The sequence below is a fragment of the Gossypium arboreum genome, chromosome 3, assembly GCF_025698485.1.
Source record: "Gossypium arboreum isolate Shixiya-1 chromosome 3, ASM2569848v2, whole genome shotgun sequence".
NCBI classification, from domain to species: Eukaryota; Viridiplantae; Streptophyta; class Magnoliopsida; order Malvales; family Malvaceae; genus Gossypium; species Gossypium arboreum.
Window position 1 is genome coordinate 82,864,822 of NC_069072.1, and position 18,168 is coordinate 82,882,989.

Here is an 18,168-nt window from a genome sequence, read left to right on the forward strand (position 1 = left end):
GTGAATAGCATATACAAATGTTGCATTTATAGCATGTTTTAATCAGTTTAAATAAGAGGAATTGAATGCTAAAATTTTCGGCATTCGGACCGCAAATATCTCTTTCAGACAGAGATAAGGTTAACATTTAACAACTAATATTTTTCCTTATTTACAACAATGAGAGACCAATTACACCAGAATTTAATGCACTTTCAATACAACAACTACATGCTGAAGAAATAGACATTCATGCGGCAGATTTCAATAGCAACTTATGCATTTATTCATCAAAATTTTTCTTCACTTCTAACTGCAGTATTTTGCTAAAAATATCATGTATTTTAAGCTACTAAACTCTACTTAACAGTCCTATTAGCCGATCATTACTTGCATGTAATAAATATATTTTAAACATAAAAAAAAATGCAAAGTTTCCTTTGAAGAACTTACTGAACAGCAGTCGAGCCCACCCTTGAACGATATCCTTCCTCTTCTTGCTGCTACCGAATTTCTTATGGGACCAGCTCCTAATTGAGCTCAAAATTAACATGCAATAGCTTTCCTCTTCCTTCTAATTTAGCTGCCCCAAATAACCCAAATTTAAAACATGGAATAGGTAGCATTCAAACCAATCATCCAAACTTTGCATAATTTTTCAAGAATTTCTTAGTACTTACCTCATTATAGCCATCACCTAAGCTGAAAATTTAAGCAAAAATTTCCTTCTTCCTCCCTTCAAGCTATGGCAATGGAGGAGTAAAAATGGATTCCCCTTGGTTTTTCCTCCCACTAACTCTTTATCTTATTTTATATATTAAAATGCTAATATAAAACACATATAATATATATTAATCAATATCATGGCCGGCCACTAAAAAAAATGGCTAATTTGACATGCAAGTCCACCTTTTTGACAACATGCATTAATAGACCACTTTACAATTTAGCTATCACATTTCACAATTGTCTCACATAAGTCCTATTTAATAAATTTCACATTCAAATAACAAAATTTAAGGTATGTATCTTTCACACATGCATGTTCACATACAATAAGCATAAAATATAACGGTTAATTATTTTTATGACTCGGTTTTGTGGTCCCAAACCACTTTCCAACTAGGGTCAAATTAGGGCATCACAACTCTCCCTTCTTAGGGATTTTTGTCCCAAAAATCTTAGTAGCGACTAGGTTAGGATAACGTCCTCTTATTGAATTATGTCCATATAAACATTAGCTCATCAATAACAATTGTAATTCATTCTTGCTTTCACATTGATCTATAAAATCACTTTCTTATCTTAAAACAAATACATAAACATTTCTACAAGTATACACATACATCTCATTTTCTTGATTTCATAAGCAATAATCACTTAATTGAATTTATACTTGCATTTCAAACACATATAAATCACATATTAACATGTATAATACATAACATCAACTCACATATTCATGACCCACATTTTCATTCATGTATAAGCTGTAACCTGGCCGAAAGTATACATATTCTCAAACATCCCAATGGATATCCTTTATAACTTTATCACATTTCAATATTCAACTTAACTCATTTCCAAAAAAAAAGTCAACTTCCACGTACCTGAACATTTAGTTCATTTAGCATATTCAATCATAGTTAACGTTACCCGTATACAGTCGAATAGCCATAAAGCCTAATATAATACACTGGCATGAGATTTATTCTAGCGCATAACTCGTATATCCAAAATTATCAGCATTCATCAAAAATTCTTTCAAACTTTCGAATGTCGAAACTTAATCAAAATAATTTCTTGAACAAGATTAACAAAATAGTGTCCATTCAGCAATAGCACATATAACTTCATATACCGAGAATCTCATAGACTAAATCCATAACACATTTTCAACTAAGCACTTAAGTGTACATATAACATAAATCCATTCCTTAACAACATATCCACCATTTTTTTTTTCACGTATCCACTTATAACAAAATTACAGTCGAAACAATAATCAATTTCAATTCTACTTCCTACCATTTGTCAATTTAAAGAGCATCGTACTTGTCTGAGTATGTCGTTTACTTTAAGCCATAGTCCAACCATGGTCTTACATGTTATCACATTTTGAGTCGATGCCATGTCCTAGACATGGTCTTACACAACATCTCAAATCAATGTCTTCGTCCCAGACGACGTCTTACATGAATCTCATTTCACACACTTAGTGCCCACTGACCGATCTCGCACACATAGTGCTCGGTTGAAGAACTTGCACACACAGTGCCTCAATTACCGATCTCGCACAAATAGTGCTCGGTTAAAGGAATTCGCACACACAGTGCCTCAATTACTGATCTCGCACACATAGTGCTCGGTTAAAGGAATTTGCACACACATTGCCTCTAATCATTCGCACACATAATGCTCATATTCATTCGTTATTACACATTGAAATGACTTAACCAAGTCTATAAAACATAATATATGTACACTTTAAACGTATTCTTTCATTTAACTTTGAATTCATATAGTAATGAACACTTAAACCTTGCTCGAATCACCGGCATTATGCTAGGCACGAAGACCCGAATACACATCATTGGCACGAAGCCTACTAGGCACGAAGGCCCGAATACACATCACCGGCACAAAGCCTGCTAGGCACAAAGGCCCGAATACACATCACCGAGTTTCATGCATATTTATTCACATTTTAATACATTTCATATTGCATATCATATTTGTAATTCACTTACTTCATTTCAATATATACATATCATATCAACTTGACATTATATCATAGATATCATTTACATGTAGGCTCATTCCAAATACATTATTTTCTCTTCAAAGTTCTCATTCACATATATATGTATATATTTCGCCCATTTACATAAAATCCTGAACCAAAATATAACTTCTCATGCATACAATATACATCACTATTATCCTAATATACTTTTCCATATTTATTTCATAACACATTCAGCAAAATTACTTTGCATTTCAATACTTCAAATGTATATCATACTTGATTCATACCTTTCTCAATTTTGACACATTATAAGCATGTTTCAATCCTCTCAATACCATCTGCTTTCTGACTTGATCGGGATCGAAATTCATTATATTATGAAAACACATTTTAAGCGTAAAATCATCACACTATCATTTTATCACTTTATGGCATGTATAGCTAGACTCACACGTGCTACGTTAGTCCTAGAATCGACTAAACCATAGCTCTGATACCAATAAAAATGTAACACCCCTATCCCGTAATCGTTGCCGGAATAGGACAAGACGTTACCAGAAATTAGGAATCGGATCAGAACAGTAAAATTTTGAACCTTTTCTTAAATAAAAAGATCATTTATTTATATAACTAATAGACACAAACAAGGATCGAATTTAAAACTTATAAAAGTAAACTTCCATAAGATGCCATATTCGCATGGCTTATATACAATAGTCAAAATATCATTCTATTTATAGTCTATCCTATACATGCCATAAGCTAAGTCCAAATCACATGATTACTACAATAGTAGATAGTGTGACGAAGTGCTGACGATCCCCGAGCTAATAGTAAGAGTCAACGATCTACAAAAATAAACAGAGAAACATAACATTCAAAGTAAGCTTTCATAAGCTTAGTAAGTCTTAAGCAATTTAAACAGTTGAACTTAAAAACAAATCAAATGTTCGAAAGCACATAACACTTTCTGAGTACAATACTATTTGGCTGATTATGCACAAACACATATCATTTTACTCCGTTTATACTCAAACTCATATAAACATAGTATTTACAGGCTTCCAGATTAATGTCAATTCTTTCAAATTTCACTAGTGTATCGTTTCTTACCCACACTTACTTTCAACATTCATAGATAAATAGCATATCGAAAACTATCTTGTAACTTTGCATAATAACTGAATGCACATATATACAAATATACATATGAATTTACAACATCTTTTCATATGCTTCTCATTACACATTCTTAATTCCCGTCAGATCAATCTCACATATAATATATATATATATATATCACATACCTGAATCACTTAATGTGTAATATGAGTTTCTATTTATCATCTTAGCATAGGATCTCGTAGTCATATACATGCATTATCTATTATACATCTTAATTCAAGTGCAAGCCAAAGATCACAATTTACCTACTATACTCTTATAGTGGCATCGTCAATTATATACTAAAGGAAACTACTTAAAACTTACTTCGGATATATTTGAATGGTTGCGAAATGGCTACTCGGTTACTTTCTCTTTTCCCTTATTCGAAATTGCCCCCATATGCTCTTGAGCTTTTAATTCAACAAATTTTAAACTAATCATTAATCGACTATTCAAATATTATTTTCAAAATATAATACATATATATTCGACTTTCACACATACAGATTATAGTAAGCTTATAAGAAATCAATAAGCAATTCATTAGCGAATTTTTATCAATGTTTACAATATAATAACAATTTCACTATAAGCTAACTTCCTGAGCAACAGTCACTAAATTATTTATAACTAGGGCTACAAAACTCCAAATCAATTTCCGTAATTTTTTCGTGAAAATAGACTCATTTATCTTTTATCCATAAAATTTTCATAATTTTTGGTTTAGCCAATCAACACCATATTTTTCCTAAAGTTTCCCTTGTTTCACTATTTGACTAATCTGATCACTTTTTACTACGAAATAAATTTCTCATTGTACAAAATTCACAACATGTTCTTGTTTATTTAATTTGAAACTAGACTCATTAAGGAGTCTAAGCATATAAATTTCATCATTTGACTATTTTTATACGTTTTATAATGATTTTATAAAAATAGAATAGGGGATCTAGAAGTCATTTTGACTCTGTCCCACATTACTTCAAATATCTCATTATCGGAAATTCTTTTGCTTTTATAGTTTCTTTTATAAGAAACTAGACTCATCTGGCTTTAATTACATGATTTATTCAGCTTCTAACTCAACTCCCACAATTTATGCTGATTTTCCAAAATCACTTTATTCTTCTTTGTCCCAAGCAGTTATTACTAATTCACTCTTTAACACATCCTTTGCATACATATTATTTAAACATGTGTATCACCAATCAATTTCATTATATATATATCTATAATTTCACTTAAGCATTCAAATCGAACGTAAATGAAGACATTTTAATATAACAACTCATCAATTGTACAGGCATTTAATTTGTAAAATCATACTTAATATATATTATGTTTTAGACATTGTAAAATCATCAATGATGCAAGTTACTAAATCAACATAACAACATCACATTCGGATAGTATTATTAACCCAAAATCGACAACTTAATTAACACCAATTGGCAGTATAACAACATCTAAATTTAACTGTGAAATCAATGATTAGGACAGCTACATTTACTAAATAAAATAGCATATATGGTAGTGCATCGAACAATGTATTTAACACATTCGGACAATTGCATTTACCAAATAAAACAAGATAAATGATGATGCTTTGAATAGTGAATCTAACACATTGAACGACAATTTTAAGCTCACTATCGATTAATTGGTGAGTGAATAGCATATACAAATGTTGCATTTATAGCATGTTTTAATAAGTTTAAATAAGAGGAATTGAATGCTAAAATTTTCGGCATTCGAACATAAATATCTCTTTCAGATAGAGATAAGGTTAACATTTAACAACTAATATTTTTCCTTATTTACAACAGCAGCAGACCAATTACACCAGAATTTAATGCACTTTCAATACAACAACTACATGCTGAAGAAATAGACATTCATGCGGCAGATTTCAACAGCAACTTATGCATTTATTCATCAAAATTTTTCTTCACTTCTAACTGCAGTATTTTGCTAAAAATATCATGTATTTTAAGCTACTAAACTCTACTTAATAGTCCTATTAGCCGAACATTACTTGCATGTAATAAATATATTTTAAACATAAAAAAAATTACAAAGTTTCCTTTGAAGAACTTACTGAACAGCAGTCGAGCCCACCCTTGAACGATATCCTTCCTCTTCTTGCTGCTATCGAATTTCTTATGGAACCAGCTCCTAATTGAGCTCAAAATTAACATGCAATAGCTTTCCTCTTCCTTCTAATTTAGCTCCCCCAAATAACCCAAATTTAAAACATGGAATAGGTAGCATTCAAACCAATCATCCAAACTATGCATAATTTTTCAAGAATTTCTTAGTACTTACCTCATTATAGCCATCACCTAAGCTGAAAATTTAAGCAAAATTTCCTTCTTCCTCCCTTCAAGCTACTGACAATGGAGGAGTAAAATGGATTCCCCTTGGTTTTTCCTCCCACTAACTCTTTATCTTATTTTATATATTAAAATGCTAATATAAAACACATATAATATATATTAATCAATATCATGGCCGGCCACTAAAAAAAAATGGCTAATTTGACATGCAAGTCCACCTTTTTGACAACATGCATTAATAGACCACTTTACAATTTAGCTATCACATTTCACAATTGTCTCACATAAGTCCTATTTAATAAATTTCACATTCAAATAACAAAATTTAAGGTATGTATCTTTCACACATGCATGTTCACATACAATAAGCATAAAATATAACGGTTAATTAATTTTATGACTCGGTTTTGTGGTCCCGAAACCACTTTCCGACTAGGGTCAAATTAGGTCTGTCACACCCGTGGTGTAGCGGAAAAATTATTTCGGTGATCAATAGCCAAGGATCCAAGTATGAGGAATGAATTAGGTTGAAATAGGGCTGAAAATGTACATTCTTTACTTAAAATCTTGAAAGGATGTTGCTGATTCGATGTTGATTCCAAGCCACAACGAAAATGTCATGGCCTCTACGTAGTCCACCCCTTTAAAACCGAACAATTACTTTCTCTTATACTTTTCAGAGAGAATTAAAAACGATTGCTAGACCTTTTAAATTATTAAGTTGCTAACCTAAACACACTAAGGGATTATCATCCTTTTATCCCTTATGATATAACATAGAAAACCTAAGACGATAGTTGATTATGGTTACTAAAGATTTGATATATATTTGATTATTTGATTTCTTGGTTCTCATTTATTTACTTTTCTTTTATTTCCTTTCTTAATATTTTTAGTACAGTTTATTAAAAATATTTCTTTTGATGTTTTGTACTATAATTTGATTAAAGTACTAATTAGATCGATATATGTTTATATTAGAATTAATCTAGCGCTCGCCTCCCTTGGGTACGATTCTCAGAGTACTTACCTCCTCCATTGTAACTATATTATCATTTGACTTGTATACTTGCGAATACCACTTTTCACATCTTTTGTGTAGGATTTCTACTCTAAACATTGGTACGTCCAAAGGCGGTCAATGAATCAGGCTGTAATATAGTTACAACAGAGTAGATGAGTACTTCGAGGATTGTACCCAAAAGAGGCGAGTACTAAGTTAATTCTAACCTACCCACAAATATATCTAATTAGTACTTTAGAGGAATTATATTATAATCAATACAAGATTTTTGGAATTTTTAATAATAATAATAGAAAGAAAAGAAATAAGTAAATAATGAGAAATCAAATAGTAGAATTTATCAAATCTAAACATGGGTGATTAGCTTACTTCAGTAATCATAATCGACTATCGATTTGGCTTTTCTTATTCAATCAACCAGTCGATACTCTAGCAGGATCTTCTAATATTCCACTAGAATAACAAGTCTATAAGAACTACTTATATTTTAACCTCACAATCCAGACTGTTTCAAGGTTAAGGTATTCACGGATAAACCATACCAATTTTGGGTTAATTCTCACCTTAATGACTTCTTAGGGTTATCAAGCCTAGGGTTTAAGATCTTCCTTTCCTGAACAATTGATCCGCTAAGAGAACCCTATAAAATAGTTAATTAATCATACCTCCACTCGCTCATCCCTCACAGGAGGATTAGTTCCTCATGGATCTCATAAATAATATAGACTTGATATATAGAGTAGACATAAAAAATAATTCAAGAATATAGAGTTTAGAAGAAACCTGATTTTTATTGCATAGAATGTCGAATCCTCATAGAGTTTGATCAAATGAATAAATATGATCTCTTTCACAAAAGAAAATAACAAAACTTCAATAAACCTAAAGTCTAAGAAAAGTGTAAAACTAGGAATAAAATTATACACTATGAAAAGCTATCCATAACATGTGTTAAATAAGCCTATTATAGACTTTAGAGTGGCCATCGTCCTTAACCCTAGGTTAGTTTTTGTCGTCCTTAATCCTAGGTTAGTTACCGTCCTCGTGCTTAATGTTTGGTTGTGCAGACCAGAACACCCCTGACTCGTAATTATTTCCCATACAGAGGTGATGTCGTGACACACCAAGTCTTGTGTTGCAACATTGAGGGTAGTATACTTCATCTTTAAGGTGTCTTCAGGGGTGTGTCGCGACATCCCTAGGCTTTGTCGTAACATCAAAGGAAGTCTTGAAATCTTTCTATTTTGCTCCCTTTCTTGCAACCTCCAGCTCTTTATGTTGCAGCCCAATGACCAGTATTGAGTTAACACGCCTTCTAATAGTCTCTTGCACGCTCACAAAGTATATTAGCTCACCCTTATGCCTCATTCGGTCCTTAAAGTCAAAAAAAGACTCAAATTACACAATTTATTGAATTTAGATAGAATTACTAAAACTTAACAAAAGTGCTTGTATTCAAGCTCCTAAAGTGCAAAAACTAGTTTAATCTGCTTCATTGAATTACAACAGATCAAACTCACCCACACTGAAGTCAATGCTTGTCTTCAAGCAAAAAAACAAAAATAGTAAATTAAAAGAAGACCCTCGAGCAAGTATGGTACATATATTAGCTTTGGAGACATTTGTTTCAAATCACTATACATCTTAGTACTCCCCAGATGAACAGATAAGCAACCATTGTGTGCTTCGTGCAAAATTTTCTGTACAAGCTCTGGATTTTTTGGTACACAAACTCTACCTCGAAACAATAAAAAATCATCTGTTCCAATTTGAAACTCTAAATCCGAAGTTAACTCACACTGTACTCGATTAGCTTTCAATTCAATGTCATATTTCTGAGCTTCACAGATTTGCTGAAGAAACACCAGTTTAGCTTTTAACTCAGCTAAAATCAAGCCGTCATTAGACAATGTCAACCGTGTATTCATTGCTCTTAAAGCAAATAAAGACTTTCTACTCAAAGCATCCGCGATAACATTTGCTTTTCCCGGGTGATAATCTATTACTATCTCATAATCCTTCATCAATTTAAGCTATCTTCGTTGTCGCAAATTCAAATCTTTATGAGACATCAAATACTTCAAACTCTTGTGATCAGTAAAAATATGACATTTTTCACCGAATAAATGGTGTCGCCAAATCTTCAATACAAACAGGATCGCAGCCAACTCCAAGTCATGTGTCGGATAATTCTTCTCGTGCGTCTTTAACTGTCTGGAAGCATATGCTATCACTTTGTCTTCTTGTATTAAAACACATCCTAAACTGTTCAAGGACACATCACTAAAAATTACAAACTATTTGTAATATCCTGATTTTGGGCCTAGTCGGAATAGTGGCTTCGTGACCACAAAATACGAGATAGAAATAATTATTTTATGATTATTTTAAGGTCTATGATATGATTGCATGATTGTGTGAAAATTTCGTGAAGAAATTTTATGCATAAAGTGCTTAAATTGAAATTAGGGACTAAATTGAATAATTTGCAAAACTTGCATTCTAGAAGTTTCTAGTATGAAATTGTTTTGAAATATTAATTAGAAGGTCTTAAAGAGTAATTTTACCAATTTCTAAGTCTATGGACAAAAATTGGACATGGATGGAATTTTGGAAAGTTTAGTAGTAAGGGCATTTTGGTCATTTAGGGTAAAATGAATTAAAATACAAAATTAAAAGCCAATTTTGCTCATCTTCAACCCCATGGCCGAATATAGCAAGGAGAAACCATGGCTAGGGTTTTTCAAGCTTCCAAGCTCGATTGTAAGTCCGTTCTACCCTCGTTTTTAATGATTTTTACGTTTTTGGAGTCCCGGTAGCTCGATTTAGCTTATGCTAGCAATAATTTAACCTAGGTTTATATTTGGAAAAATACCCATAGGTGAAATTTGTGTATTTTTGTGTTTTATGATAGAATATGAGGTTTTAAATTATGTTAGACAACTTGTGCTACTCGGTTTTAAGTGAAAACGAGCAAAAGGGCTTAATCGGTAAAAATACCTAATAGTCATAAGTACATGTTAGAGTGAGAATTTGATGTTGCCATAGAAGGGAAAAATGATCAGCATGTCATAAAACATAAGAAAATAGGTTGAATTTTAATTTACGAGCTTTGGGGAAAAAGTGTAAATATGCAAAAGTTTAGGGGCAAAATTGTAATTTTTCCAAAATATGATTTTGGGTCAATTTGAATAATGTGAGTCCTAATTAGACTATATTTTAAATGATAGAGCAAGGAAAACTGAAATTCGGGCTAAAATGGGGAAAATACCAAGTTGTGGACGAAATGGTAAAAATAGCCATTTTCGCATACGAGGTAAGTTCATATGTAAATGTTGGTAACATAGTTATTATTTTAAATGTTTTTATGTTATTTAAATGATATGATAATTATTATGAAATATCATACTTGTGACAATTGTTTGATAATATGTCAAATTATGTGATATACTTGGAAAATGAAATGTGAAATACTACCGAGTATCGGTATCGACATTCCGTAGGAGATGGTTGAGACGCATAATTGGGAAAAAAGGTCCCGTTGAACCTTAGGAAAGGATTAGGATACAAGTGACATGTCACTAGGATGTTTGGGCATCCGAACTCGTTGAGTTGAGTCCGAGTTCACTTATGGATGCGAATGTCCGAACTCGTTGAGTTGAGTCCGAGTTCGAGAGATGTAACTAGGCATCCGAGCTCGTTGAGTTGAGTCCGAGTTCACTTATGGATCTGAACGCCCGAGCTCGTTGAGTTAAGTCCGAGTTAAACTTATGGGCGGTTACGTGGTAGCTTGGCTACATATGTGGCACTTATGTGCAAACTTTCCATGTATCCGAATTATATTCGATGTGTTCAACGGGTAAAGTTCTACTCAAATGGAGGAATACTCAAGATGAAAGGGATGTATTGGTAAGTGTTGTGAAATGGATACTTTGAACAGGTATGTACTTAACCCTCGGGTTGAAAACTCGATATAACAACAATATGGTAAGATGATAAATGAAAAGGTGATATGAATGTCTTGGTGATGATTATGCAAATGATGTTTTATGTTTGCTTATATGGTTATGTTACTTGCTATTTGCATGTGAGCTTACTAAGCATTTATGCTTACTCCTCCTTTTCATTCCTTGTAGTGTTGACAAGCCAGCTTTCGAAATCGGAACGGTCGGAGGCACGCTCACACTATCCGTATACCATCTTGGCATAGTGGCTTGTATATTTTGAGTATGGCATGTATAGCATTATAATCATTTTGTATATATGGTCTTATGATATGGTTATTGAGTGGTATGGAAATAGAAATGCTTGGTAATGATTAGCCATTGGAATGGCTAATCATGATCATATTTGGTATTATGTATGTCAAATTGCTAGCTAATCCATGGAAACCATGAAATAGGTAAAATTTACCATAAAATAGATTCAGACAAAGAAGATGGCGTGAGTTTGATAAATCACTAAAAATAGTAGAAATGGAATTAAATAATGAATAAGTTATGGAATCGAAGCTTGATGAGTCTATTTTCATATGGAATAAGCGAAATAGGTATATGAGTTTTATGAGATGTTTAAATTTTTGTAAAATAGGCGAGAGCGATTTCGGATCCCCTGTTCGACTTTAGAAATTCACCATAAATTTTACAAAGATAATTAGAAGTCACGCTTTATATGTACAGATTTATTATTGAGTCTAGTTTTATTAGAAACAAACGTCATAGTCATTGAAGCTCATGCAGGGAGATATCTGATTAAGTAATACAGAGGTCGAGTAGTTGAACCTCAAAGCAGGGAGACTTTAACTAATAAACTGTACTAATTGGCCCAACCAAAATTCTAGAAAACAATTAGTAGATATATATATGAGTCTAGTTTCAGGAAAAATTTACGAATTGGATTTGAGTTTTGTAACTCGAGATATGATTTTAAAGCGATGTGATGCGATTAGCTAGCTTGTCCGGAAATTTTAAAATGAATTGTATGAGCTGTTTAATTAATGAATTAAGTCCGTTAACACCTCGTGTTCGACTCCGGCAACGGTCTCGGGTACGGGGTGTTACACTATTTACCCAGTTCAGGCTAAACCAAAACTGGTGCTTTGGTTAACAATGCTTTCAACTAATTAAAACTCTGTTGGCATTTATCAGACCACTCAAATTTCACATCTTTCTGTAACAACCGAGTCATTAGTGTAGGAATCATCGAGAACCCTTTTACAAAACGCCTATAATAGTCAAATAATCCTAGAAAAATTCTAACCTTAGATATATTTCTTAGTGGTTTTTAATCAACAACAGCTGAAATCTTACTTGGATCAACTCGGATGCCATCTGCCGATACTATATGTCCTAAAAATCCAACTTCCCAGAGCCAAAATTCACATTTGCTAAATTTAGCAAATAATTATTTATCTCTCAAAGTTTGTAACACAATCCTCAAATGCTCGGCATGTTCAAACTCATCTCGAGAGTAGATCAGAATATCATCAATGATTACAATAACAAATCTGTCTAAATACGATTTGAAAATTCTATTAATCAAATCAATGAATACTGCAGGAGTGTTAGTTAACCCAAATGGCATAACAAGAAATTCATAGTGTCCATACCTGGTCCTGAATGCAGTTTTCGACACATCCAAATCTTTAACCCGCAATTGATAATAACCAGAAGGCAAATCAATCTTAGAGAATACTATGGCACCTTTTAGCTAATCAAAAAAATCATCAACTCACGATAATGGATACTTTTTCTTGATCATAACTTTGTTGAGTTGTCGATAATCGATACATAATCTCATCGATCCATCTTTCTTCTTGACAAATAGAACTGGTGCACACCAAAAAATGAGAAACTAGGTCATGCAAAACCTCTATCCGTTAACTCTTGCAACTGAGCTTTCAACTTTTTCAACTCTGTTGGAGCCATTCTATACAGAGCTATCAATATTGGTGATGTTCTCGGTACTAACTCAATAGCAAATTCAACTCTCTGACTGGTGGCAACCGAAGTAACTCTTCTAGAAACACATCTAGATATTCACAAACCACTGGCACTGATTCAATCTTCGATTCAGACACTTTTATATCCATTACATAAGCAAGGTAAGCATCGCAGCCTTTCCTCACATATTTCTGAGCTAGCATAGCGGATATCACAACAGGTAGCCCACTCGAATCATCAGATTCAATACGAATAATTTCACTATTCTAACATTTCAACTCAATAGTCTTTCGTCTACAGTTTACAATAGCATCATGCAAAGTCAACCAATTCATACCCAAGATTACATAAAATTCATCAAATGGTAAAAGTATCAAATTGATCAGAAAATTGTAACCTCGAGTCATCAAGGGATAATTCTTACAAACTTTATCAACTAGAACATACTGGCCTAAAGGATTCAATACTTTAATCACAAATTTAGTAGACTCAATAGGTAAACCCTTACTAGACACTAATTTCATACAGACATATGAATGGGTCAATCCAAGATCAATTAAAGAAATTAAATCAGTGTCATAAAGAGAAAGTACCCGTGATAACAGATGCATCCTCACGAGCACGAATAGCATAAGCTCTGCCTAACGCTCGGGTTTCAGATCTCATAGTAGAATCCTTTGTTGCACCTTTGCTACTATTCACATTTTCAATATTTTGAGGTGGTCTCCCCCTGGCAATTGTATTACTCGACCTTGTAGTAAAAAAATTGTCTTTCTTAGGTAACTGAGGGCAATCACGAATAAAATGCTCTTGCGAGCCACATCTGAAACAAGCATTATTATTCATCCAACAATTTCTAAAATGTTGTCTTCCACATTGTTGACACTCAGGTTTGTTAACTTTGACACTATCAAATCTCAATACTGAAGTAACTTAAGCTTTTGGACTCATGTGTTGCTTTCCACGATCACTGTTGGAACACCCCACTGAAGCAATTGAATGATTATAAGAATCCTTTGATTTCTTTGACAATGAATGATATGATTTACCCATTGACCTCTTTCTTGAATCTCTAGCCTCAGAATCGAATTTTCTTTTCTCTTTGCTAAGCTCATCGGCTTTGCAGGCTCTATCTTCCAAAACAAAAAATTCTTTCAGTTCCAAAATTCTAACTAAAAGCTTGATATCCTCATTCAACTCGTCTTCGAACCACTTACACATCACTTCTTCAGTGGAGACGCATTCTCAAGCATACTTACTCAGTCTCACGAATTCTCTTTCATACTCGGCTACAGTCATACGACCCTATTTCAACTCTAGAAATTCTTTACGCTTTTGATCAAGAAAATAGTAACTTATATACTTTTTCCTGAACTCGGTCTCAAAGAATTCCCACGTGACTCGTTCTCTTGGTACAACAAATATCAAGGAATTCCACCACTAATAAGCTGAATCTCTTAGAAGAGACACAACACATTTAAGACACTCAGATGATACACAAGACAACTCATCAAAAACTCGAATCGTATTTTCAAGCCAAAACTCAGCTCTCTCAAGATCATCATCAACTATAGCTCTAAACACTTTGACCCCATACTTTTGAATTTTATCAACAGGTGGTTTGCTTAAACATACGAATTCTAGGACTTGAGAAGCTACAGGAATTGATTGGGGAATAGTTGGGGGTGGAGGTTGTTCAGTAGCCAGATTCGTTCCGAAAAACTCAGAAAACCACTCATTCATCGTTTAGAAGAAGTATTCTTTGTCCTCTCCTCCTTGACCCTCAAATACGGGTCTCGAACTAGATGGAACTACTCCGTGAACGGAGGTTGGCACATTACTTTCTACATCATCGGAGTCCACTCGATTGGAATCCATTACTATATGAAAACATGATTTAAAACTGTCAAGAGATATCATATTATCGCAAGTTAAATATGGCATGTATAGCTAGACTCAAACACACTATGTTAGTCCTAGAATCGACTAAATCATAGCTCCGATACCAATAAATGTAACACCCCTAACCCGTATCCGTCGTCAAAATAGTGTTACAGAGCATTACTGGACTTATCTCTTAAACAATCATACATTTCATATTCATTTCTCATATCCAAACAAAAGCAATTCAAATTCAGTCATATAGTCCCTAACACGAGCCCTCGGGCTTAAAATAAGCATTAAAAGTCATTCGAGATTAAATCGAGTACTTAAGAAATTTATAAAAAAACATGGAAAATTTTCAAAGTGCAGGAGACACATACCCGTGTGGCCAGGCCTTATGTTTCACACGGCCAAGAGACACACACATGTCACAGGTCATGTGGACATTCGAAATGGGATTAGATGGCCGTGTCCCAGCCCGTGTCCAACCCCGTGTAACTCACTGACTTTGGTCACACGGCCAGACCACAAGCCCGTGTGCCAAGACTTGTACCCTTTGAAATGGCCTCACACACCTGTGTGCCAGGCCGTGTGCTAAGTCGTGTGAATATTTAAGGGTATACTAACTTGTGCCACACGGTCAATCCACACGCCCGTGTCACCTAACTGTGTGTCACACACGGCTGAGACACACGCCCTTGTCTCTGCCCATGTGGACAAAAATAGGTCATTTTCCAAGCCTTATTTCTCACCCAAAGTGGTACCATTCTACACATAACAAATAGTATATGACCATAACATCAAAAGGTATCCAAACCAATCACAACTAAGTCTATATCATGCAATTTCATTACCAACAATCCTAAGTTCTTTGGCATCTCAAATGATCATTTTAAAACATGCCAAAATTTCCTCCAAAAACTAGATAAATGGTCAATTACATGTATGCACTATCTTAACTAAAACTTAGCATGCGTATACATTCTCAATTTCAACCATTTGCTACCTTACATACCAATTCACAATGAGGCAATCACATAGCAATTATAAACCATATACCAAAGGGCGAATTACACCTATTTACATATCAAAATATATACCATTGTTTAGCCACATCAATAGCTAAAACATAACAAATCATATAGGCTTTCATTAACCAAATGACCTATACATGCCATATAACCAAAATACATTAAGTCCAAAAGTACCAAAATAAGAGTTCGACAGTGTGATTCAATCTCCAACAACTTCCAAAATAAGTGAGCTTTCGAATCACTATAAAACACGGAAAAATAAACAAAGTAACCAATTAAGTTTAGTAAGTTCGTATAGTTGCAAATATAACTTACTAATCAACCACAATTAAGCAAGTAATTTAAATCATAATGAAATTTAATTTAGTGTCATTAGCTTAACATATAATCACCAAGAAGTTAATTATGAAATTACAAATCTCATAGATTCAACTTCCACATGATTCGTGTACATACCTGTACTGGTCTATCGAACTCATATACTCTCGTAATACCGCTGTGCCCGTTGAACTATTTGGAATAATATCGGATACTCAAGAATCTCGCAAACAAAGTGCCAATACAAGATCAAGACCATCTCTATCTCATATCTCATATAGATGCTCACTCTTGAGCTATCACTAGCTTTGCTCACACAAGCTGATGGTCAAGACATAGCTACACAGTGTTGCTCACACAAGCTAATGGGTAACCGCAACACATGCCGAAAAACTCAGCCACCGGTAGAATGTACGGGACCAACACCCAAAACACAATAACCCCTAATGACATATCATTTGTATCCTATCTATTCCTAAGGTTCAATCAGGATCCAAATAATTGACTATACCTCGTAGAGAATTATCGTAGTATCGTATCATCCCAATTGTATTAATTAAGCATATATGAACACATATAATTTAAATCTTATTAATATACGAAAAAATCAGCTGATCAATCTACTACTTTGTTTTTCCCTCGCTCTAATTCCGAACATGGCTTTTCTTGATCTATATAATCAAATTTAACCACTTTAATATTTACTCTATTCAATTCAATCCAATTTCATATTATGGAAAAATTACCATATAAGGGCCTTCAATTTAAAGTTCTATACCTATTAGACACCTTTAGCTATTAGAACACAACTTCTGCACTTTACGCGATTTAGTCATTTTTATCAAATTAAGCATGCAAACGTTAAAATTTCTTAACAAAATTTTTATACAATCATACTATCATAATGTAGACCTCAAAATAATAATAAAATAAATATTTCCACTTCAAATTTGCTGTCCCGAAATCACTATTTTGATTTCACTAAAAATGGACTGTTATAGTTTATCTCCACCATATATAGATGTTGTACTATTTGAAGACTCAATGCGATTAAGTCTATCCACTAGTAGTCGATATCTGTCATCCTCTTGGACAGCCTTTACCATATATGGTCTCTAGCCATATATATCATTCAGTTGGCCACTGGTAGGAGTTCATCGTCATATTTTCTATTCATTCATACGCATCCTCGTACATTCGGTTCATTAAGGCTCCTCCTACGACTCCATCCAATCCTAACCTTACGTGTACATCCAACCCATTATAAAATATTTTTAGTCATAACCCCTTTGGCAGTCCGTAATGTGGACATTTTTGAATCAACGTCTTAAAATGCTCCCAAGCTTCGTGAAAACTCTCTCCCTCTAACTGCTTAAACATAGTAATTTCCTTTCTTAGTTGGATCGTCTTGCTAATGGGAAAAACCTTTGTAAGAACTTTTCTGCAAGTTCGTTTCATGTTGTGATAGACCCTAGTGCCTACGAATCTAACCAAGAAAAGGCATTACCAATTAAGGAGAAGGGGAACAATCGAAGATGAATAGCATCAGTGGTGACCTCGTTATATTTGAAAGTGTCATAAAGTTGGAGGAATCATTAAATGTTGTCTTAGATCTTCTACCATCGTTCCTCGAAACTACTAATTTTTTTGGATCATCCAGATCATAGCTGGTTTAGTTTCAAAATTATCGGTCGTGATAGTTGGCCTCATTATACTCCCTTGAACTATATCCATA

General features: G+C 33.6%; 1 non-coding gene across 1 annotated transcript; it reads left to right on the forward strand.

Moving 5' to 3' along the window:
• Window positions 1–17,730: 17,730 nt before the first annotated feature.
• LOC128291280 (small nucleolar RNA R71) lies at window positions 17,731–17,834 on the forward strand. Its single transcript, XR_008281056.1, has one exon. It is a non-coding gene; the product is annotated as a small nucleolar RNA R71 (small nucleolar RNA).
• Window positions 17,835–18,168: the final 334 nt, after the last annotated feature.